This window comes from Diceros bicornis, chromosome 14 (genome assembly GCF_020826845.1).
Source record: "Diceros bicornis minor isolate mBicDic1 chromosome 14, mDicBic1.mat.cur, whole genome shotgun sequence".
Classification (NCBI taxonomy): Eukaryota; Metazoa; Chordata; class Mammalia; order Perissodactyla; family Rhinocerotidae; genus Diceros; species Diceros bicornis.
Window position 1 is genome coordinate 58036588 of NC_080753.1, and position 8988 is coordinate 58045575.

Here is an 8988-nt window from a genome sequence, read left to right on the forward strand (position 1 = left end):
CAAAACAACATGGATGAATCACAAAATAATTTATCTGAGTGGAAAAAGGCAGACAAAACAAAAGAGTATATAAGATATGTTTCCATTTATTTAAAATTCTAAAAAATTCTAACTAATCTATAGTGATATGAAGGAAATTAATGGTTGTTTACAGAAGGGGTAGAGGCAGGGATGAGTGGGAGGGACAGAATATAAAGGGACAGGAGGAATCTTTGGAGGTACTAGATGTGTTCATTATCTTGATTTTGGAGATTTTTGTATGGATAGATACATATATCAAAACTTAGAAATTGTACATTTTAAGTATGTGCAGTTTATGAGATTATTCCTTAATAAAATTGTTAAAAACTGTATCAACAATATTAAATTGGTTATGGTTCTTAATAGCTCTTATTCTTGCTTTATAATTGTAAATTATTTTGAATTTATCTTTGTTATTGATTTCATTGCTGTGGATCTATTTAACCCTACTGCATGTAATAATGAATATTTTTATCAACAGTATGTTTGGGCTAAACATGTTTTCAAATAATGACATGAATACAGGCATACCTTGTTTTATTGTGCTTCACAGATAGTGCATGTTTTACAAGACCCTCCACCAGCAAAAAGATTATTATTCGCTGAAGGTTCAGACGATGGTTAGCATTTTTTAGCAATAAAGTATTTTTTAGTTAATATATGTACATTTTTTTAGACAAAATGCTATTGCACACTTAATAGACTACAGTATAGTGTAAACACAACTTTTATATGCACTAAGAAACCAAAACATTCGTATGACTTGTTTTATTGCAATATTCGCTTTATTGTGGTAGTCTGGAACCAAATCTGCAATATCTCCAAGGTATGCCTGTATATGCACACATTGCAATTCTAATATGAATCATGCACATCCATAGGTAAATCAAAATCTCCAGAAATGTGTTCGTGCAGTGATCCTACAGTTTTGTCACCAGTTTCTTCAATGATTGAATAAGATAGGATATGGTATGTGAGCCAAGGGCTCTTTTGTCCACTCAAAGTGGGATGTGGTCATTTGTGTTTGAGCCTTTCTCCTAGACCTAGGGAACAGCAAGAAAGAAACAGCCTGGAATGTTAAGGATCCTATAAATTCCTTGTAGCCAGGGCTGAGGGATGTGAGGCTTGTGAGGAAATCAGGGTAAGATCCTAGAAAGCCTTCTATGCTCTGCTAACAAGAGAGTAAACAACGTGAGCTAAAGGCAACAAGCGAATAGATGGGAGATTATAAGCTGATTAGACTGGGTCGCAAAAAAATCAGAAGATGGGAAATAAATCTTCAGATTCCCGAGAGTCTTAAAAACCAGGATAAGAAAATCAAACTTTTCCTCACAGATGAGGGACAGCCGTTTATGGTTTTAAATCCTAATGTGGTAGGTAGAAATGTAAGATGACCCCCAATGACTCTCAGCTTTGAGGTGGGCAGAGCCTATGAATAGAATGGGCTTTCACCCCAAGGAACATGTTATCTTACATGGCAAAAGGGATCTTGCAAATGTCACTAAGGTTACTAATCAGTTGATTTTAAATTAATCAAAAAGACATCCTTGTGGGCCTGACTTAATCACATGAGTCTTTATAATCTAGGTCTAAAGGTCAGAGACAGAGCAAATCAGGTTTTGAAGCATGAGAAGGAATTGACATACCATTGCTGGCTTTGTACACGGAGGGGACTGCACAGCAAGAATCACAGGTGGCCTCAGCTGATGACGTGCAAGGAAATGGAACATAAGTTCCAAAACAGCAAGCAACTGGATTCTGCAAATAACATGAATGAGCTTGAAGAAAGACCCCAACCTCAAGATAACAGTCCTAGCCAATACTTTGATTTCAACTGCAAAGTGCAATAGCTTGTCCTTCACTTTAGAGGATGTAGCAGAGGCTTCTGTGCCCCACGTGACATCCCTTCAGCAAATGTCTGATTTAAGCCACAGCTCTGGTGAACATTTTTGTGGGAGCTGAGATCCACTTTGTACTTATAGTGTTTCAGCTCAAGCAGGCACTGTGAGTTCTCCCCACTTCCTGCCACAGGATCTTCTTTGATACTACAGGTGTCCTTTAGACAGTGCTCATGTACGTTCCGGAATTTCAAGGAAGAGGAGCTATGGATAAATGTTCCCAACTCCAGTCCTTCAGGCTTTCAGTCCTGAGGGAATTGAGCCCCTCTGCTCAGAGCAACAACCTCCATGTGGCCCCTAGTATGGCCTTTCCTCTTTCTCTCTCTCCCTCTCCTTCTTTCTCTACCTTCTGCTTCCTAGAATGACTTTCCAAACAAATTACTTGCACATAAGTTCTTGTTTCAGCTTCTCATTTCAGGTGAAACCAAACTAAGAGAGGATGCCACAGACTCTCCCAAATCATTAGATGCTCCTAAATTTGGCAGATTCTGAATCCTTATGGGTTTTGTCTCGCACCCTGTGACACATGTTATCTTTCCAGAGTATCCAGCACTTCCCTCCTGTTCTCTAGGCCCAGTTAGCATGATATCAAAAATATAGAGGACTTCATGACAATCAAGATTCCTGCAAGACTCAATGGTGACAGAGACCAGGAAGGTTATCCTAGCCCTAAAGAAAGACAGTGAATGTGGACTGAAGTCATTTTCACAACGGAGCAAAGTGCTTTTGTTCTGCTTTACTAACGGGGCATCTGCCAGCTCAATAACCACATGATAAGTATAAGAGGCTGTTTTTATCTATTTTAGTAAAAATACCACATCTGGCACAATGGCACTGGCAATTGGATCTACCACTTGGTTAAGTTCACATAGTCTACCAACATACACCATGATCCATCTAATTTTTTCAAGGGCCAAAAAGATGAATTGAGTGGGTATGTGATGGGGGTCATCACCTCCACATTTTTAAGTTTTGCTGGTGGTGTGATCTCTACAGTTCCTCCCGGGTGCAATAAGCTTCTGATTTACTATCTTGGACCAGGGAGGAGAGATGATTTCAGGAGCTTCCACTTGGCCCTTCCTACCATAAGATCTTCTACCATGGATCAGAGAGAGCTCTGTCAATTGCTAAGCATGTCAACAACTATACCTTGGGGACTCCATAGACACACTGGACACACTGTGAGATAGACTTGGCCTTTTATAACCTCACCTCCATTTTGAGTGCTTGGTATCAGTGTCAGTTTGATCCCTGTGTGAATCAGCCCTTGAAAATCTGGTAATTCACATTCCACAGTGTGCTTATCCTTGGGTAAACAGCTTTTAGGCCCTTGGGGGATGTATTGGGCAACACTTACTGTAGATAATTTCTGGTAGCATTGCAGAGTTCTTCCTCAAGGGACTGTTTTCCCCCTCCATTGATGGGTCTGGGTGTGAGGTTACTTTTAGTAAGGCAGTTAATGTCAGCCTTTTGCTCATCAGTTCTTCTGTGTTTTTTTTTGTTTTTGTTTTTGTTTTTTTATGGTTACTCAAGGTGAACAATATGCTTAGAATACACATCTGTGTCACCCTTAGGAACACTTTGATTATGAGCCTCCAGGCCAAGGCAATCTGGTTGCCACTCTGGCTTTGCTGCTAGTTATGGTAATTACATCCACCTTGCTACTGTTGGCTAAATACTTCCACTGTGCTTCTGCTATTCTGGAATCCCATCGCCCTTGCCGTCCCTATTGATTATTAGGGATCCTAGTTCCTTGGAAGCACCTCCTACTACAGCCTTGGCTTACAGAGGACACCAAGCTTCTCAAAGATACCAATTCCCTTCTCACCAGTGTATTCCTCATTGCCTTATTGAAGGCAGTGTCCACCCAGCCTTCCCAGGAAACATGGTCAGGTGTTGGGTCTTTGTTCTCAAATAACAAATTCATTCCAAAAATATCTCCCCGAGGCTTTTGATTCCTTTCTTGATATTCTATGAAGGTCATTTTGCCGTCTCTACTTTATTTACTGTAGGCTTTCATTGCATTTAAGCTTCAAGGAACTGTCTCAGCAGGGTTTTAGGTGTCCTCGCCTGACTATTAAATTCTGAGTCATGGAGCTCCCTCCTATGTGATTAAGTCCTCCCTTATCCAGCATGATATCTTGTCCTCTTTCTCCCTCCACCCCTAGTCCAATACCTGCAATATCCACTCCTGGATTCTGGCACGTGTTCTGTAAGTTGCTGCCAGTTCTTATCAGCTGGATCTAGTGACTCTTTGGGTGACAAAACTGTTTCCTCCCAGAGAAGGGACTGTACTTCCCCACTCAGGCTATACTGAGAGCGGACCCTCATTTTTAGTCTGGAGGCAATGAAGGGAGGCCGGAGTGGATCTTGAGGACAAGCATGATCTTGTCAGGCACCTGTCTCTGAGGAATCTTTTCATAGTCTTCAGGTGACGGGAGGTTGTTCTCCTTGAACAAAGGGGCTGGGTTGCATCTACCAGCACAAAAGATCAAGGTAATTTAGGGGTTCAAGGTTCCTAGGATCATCCACACAATTGTCCCCTTCCTAGGTCTCAGGGTCCTTTTCACCCCCAATCAGCGCCCTGACTTTAACATAGAGACCTGCCAAGGATATATATTCAATCACCTTTGCAGCTCTGCCACTCTAATAATGAAATCCTGAACCAGACGTTTAGCAGTCTATCCTGTGGCTTCAAGACATGAGGGTCTCTGTAAATGCTGATATGGAGGCTTTCCAGCTCTCATGGTGAGCCCTGAGTTGATAGCTGGCTAACCATGAAAGTTAAGAAAAAAAAATAAAGCTAGTGAATTCTATCATCTTTATAAGTACCATTGCCCCTTTCCCATCGAGAGCCCAAGCTACCATGCAGACGGTTTCATCTTTATCTTCTCTCCACCACAGGTAAGAAGAGCCTTAGTAATTGTGATACCACAGCACAATAGGAGGTATTCCTGTTACCATCTGACTAGTGAATGACCCAGTTCCAAAGACCTCAGGGGCTGCATTTGAGACTTTGTTTTTATACCAATTTTCTTAGCTTGGTTTCCCCCAAAAGTATAACCTAAGACAATTACTTGTGGGTAGCTAGGTCATTTGGAGGTGATCCTAGTGAGAAACAGTGAGGAAATGGGGAGAAAGATATAGAGCATGATACCAGAGTATGTTACTGAAGTTGCTGCTGTAGTTGACCAGAACTCACTTTCACTAGGACCTCTTGAGAGCACCCAGAATGGCCTTACAGAACTGTCTTGCTAAAGGGTAAGAGGCAGGAGCCTTTATCCACCCACTACTATCACCCGTTGGTTGAGGGCGGACCCAGGAGTGTGAACTCACCAACACTTAAAGCTGTGCATGGTGTGAATTGATAGAGCTACTGTTGGTGGCATCAGCAAAGTCAGAAGAGCCTCAGGGCAGAAAGGAAAGTGGCCTGGTAAATGCTAGAGAAGAGAAGCTGTCAGGGAAAAGTGAGTGGAAGCTTGTATGAAACTGTCCTTCCAACCAAGTCAGAAAACAGAGGTGATGCTCAGAATATGAGTCAGGACACCAAAGGCTTTTGACACAACAGGACTATTAATTTCTTAGAAGCTGATAATTCATAGCTGCACATCTTTAATTTTGTTTTACCACAGTGATTGTCACGGGGTAAATGGGCCGTAATGTAACGGAATCAGTATTTATTAAAGACCTACTCTATAATAAGTACTACTCCAGATAGTCTCTCGTACATCTCACATTTGACACATAAAAATATTTCCCTGACTGTATTACTTTGCCAGTACTGCCATAAAAAAATATCACAGATTGAGTGGCTTAAACAACAGAAGTTTATTTCCTCACAGTGCTGCTTGGAGATCAAGGTGTTGGTAGGGTTGGTTTCTTCTGAGGTCTCTCTCCTTGGCTGTGTCTTCACATGGTCTTCCTTCCGTATGTGTCTGTATCCACATTTCCTCTTTTTATGAGGACACCAGTCATATTGGATTAGGCCCACCCTCATTACCTCATTTTAACTTACTCACCTCTTTAAAGACCCTATTTCTAAGTACAGTCACATCCTGAGGTCTTAGGGGCTAGGAGTTCAACATACAAATTTTGAGAGGGGACACAATTCAGCCCATAACATTGACCTTACATTAAAAAATACTTATTAGAGGGAATCAAGCAATTAATTCAACTAGCTTAGTTGAATTAATACAAAAATTCCTTGGATTCCTAAAGACCATTTCCCATAATACCCTTTGATTATCAAAAAGGCTCAAAAGTCTTGCTGATCTTTATGATTAGATTTACGAAAATTAGCGATGACTAGTCCCCACTTATCTAATTATCGTAACCAAAAATAAAATAAGTTTGTACACAAAAAAGTGGTTTAAAAGCTTATGACAGAGATTTAAATAAATGTAACTTTATAATGAAGCACTGTCATAGTTGAAATTGGTATAGTGTTAGAAAGTAAAACTTTGATTTTTTTCTTTCTTGGTATGTGAGAAATACCTTTGGACTTCCAGAGAGAATTACAGGGACATTTTATCCAGCTAGTTTTTTATGCCCTATTATTTTGTCTTTCGTGTACATGAGAAATCTTAAAATGTGCGTGTAACTTATACTTTATTTAAATATTTAATTCTATGTTACTTTTAGTATTGTTTTCTTTTGTCGTTTAAAACAAATTTCAACTATTCTCTAAATATATTTGCCAGTCAGTCTGGAATTGACAGTAGTTTGATAGATACAATCTAGGAAGGATGGGATTTGCTGGTAAAAAGGGTAATGATAAACTAGACCTTGGTGAGGCAAGGTCAATTTTCACAGATCAGCTATTAGCAGTTTTCTTATTTCAGTTATGCTTTTAGAGGTCAGCATGTTAGCACTACTGTAGACCTGATTACCGACTTGTCTAATGCCTCTGTTTATTTTGGTTGACTCTGCTTGGACCACCCTTCCTTCCCCTTTCTCCCATTCCAAACCACCCCCCCGCCAATTTGAATCCTCCTCATCATTTAGGTTCTGTCTTCCAAAGGAAGCTTTCATAAACCACTCCAGCCAATATTTTACTTCTTCTGAATTTCCATACCTCTATCTTGACACTCATTTGGCATTTAAATCTTAGTTATTCATTCACCAAGTATTTACTGAGTGCAGACTATGTGCCAAGCACTCTGTTCTAGACAATGGCGATACAGCTGTGAATAAATGAGACAAAACCCTGCTCTCAAGGAACAAACACTCCAGTAGGGCAAAAGAGGTGGGGGAGACGTAAACAGTAAATATATGGGAAGTGATCATAACTGCTATGAAGACAAGTAAAGCAGAGTGAGGACAGTGTGTCTATGTGTGTGGGGGCTGGGGGGGTAGCTTTCCTAGACTGGGTAGTCAGGGAAGAAATGTTCTGATCAAGTTACATTTGAGCAGTGACCCGAAGAGAGTGAGAAGGCATGTGCTGTGTATATCTGGGAGGACAGCATTCCATGCAGAAGGAACAGTAAGTCCAGAGTGCTGATGCTTGGTATGCTTTGAGAGGATTAGATGGGCTTCAAAGAGTAGCTGTGGATGTGGTCCATCCAGGTCAAGTTCCTTCTTAGAAGACACAGTAAGGGTTTTGAACTTCAATCTGAGTAAAATGGAAAGCCATTAAAAGGTTCTGAGAGAGGAATGGTATATTCTGTCACAGATTCTAAAAGGGTCCTTCCTGCTGCTGAATGGAATTTGGATATAAAGAAATAAAGGGGAAGTAGAAAGTAGCCTGTTAGAAGGCTACTGCAATTATCCAGACATGAGTGAAGGGTACCTTACGACACCTCTTGTATTATGAGTTGTTTTATACTAACATTTACCTTTTCATGTGTATCCAAAACTCCTTGAGGGCAGGGAGCTCATACTTGTGATTTATGGATTACGTATGTGACCTGTGCATAGGCCCATTTAATAGGTGCTAGATAAATAACAGTTCTTTAAATGCCTAACAGTAGTATTAAATGCACATTATTCAGGTAACAGTATGGCATTGTTGAAAAGTTTTGTCGTTTACTATTTCTTTAGGAAATTTAAATTCTCTAAGCCTTAGTTTCAACATTTGTGAAATGCTGATAACATTGACCTAAGAAGGTTGGTAAAGATTAAATGAAAATGCCTAGCCAGACCCACCACTTACAGTAGGAGCTATCTGCTGCGCTTCAATATAAACCCTCATACCCAAAACAAAACACAAACGCCGCCCTTGCCGTCTAATGCCTGTGAAATTCTAAGAGCTGTACATAACCGACTGGATTCTAACGTATGTGAATCCAATTCATCCCTTTCTGGATATCCAAAGCGTGTACTCAAAAATGTTCCAGCTTCGCTACAGTAATCTCTGCCTTCCATATCAATTTTAGTGTTACCTAAAAACACCTCATCACCTATCACATCTTAGTTTTTACATCATTCCATCTTAGTAACTGTAGATGTTGCCCAAGACGCAGGGTAAACGTTTAGGAGTTTTGATGGCTGGTCAAGCTATGGGATTTACATTCCGAGCAGTAAGTGGTACTGTCAAAAACACTGGAGACACTTTAGTCACGTTGCAAGGACCAGGGTTGCTGTAGCTACAAGCTGAATTATAACGGCAGGGACAACCCAAGTGTTACTTCAGTCCACCTCCACCCGAAAGCAGGTGCGAGTCAGGCAAGAATACGGAAGCAGCGTAAGGTACGGTGACTGCCCCCTCTCATTTGGATCAAGTAGAGGGAAGAGGGAACCCCAAGGGTTTCTAAATCCTGGTTCAACATTCTCCACTTGGCCTCCTCAAATTTCGGCGCAGGGCCGTTGACGTGGAAGTCTCCTCAGCCGTGGACGCCCACGGGGCAGGGGGTACGGAGAAGTACCCGGCCGCTGTAACCCGGCGGGCTGCAGAGGCTCGTAGGCTCGGAGACCAGGAACAAGCGGGGCACCGATCGGAGGGTGAGAACGTTAACCCCGATCCCACGCCAGTTTTAGTGGGTAGACAAGCGCGGTCCTCGCACCGCTGGTCCCACCTTGGCAGCGCTCTTCCCGCGTCCCGGAGGGAACAGAGCATGCGCGACAGGCACCG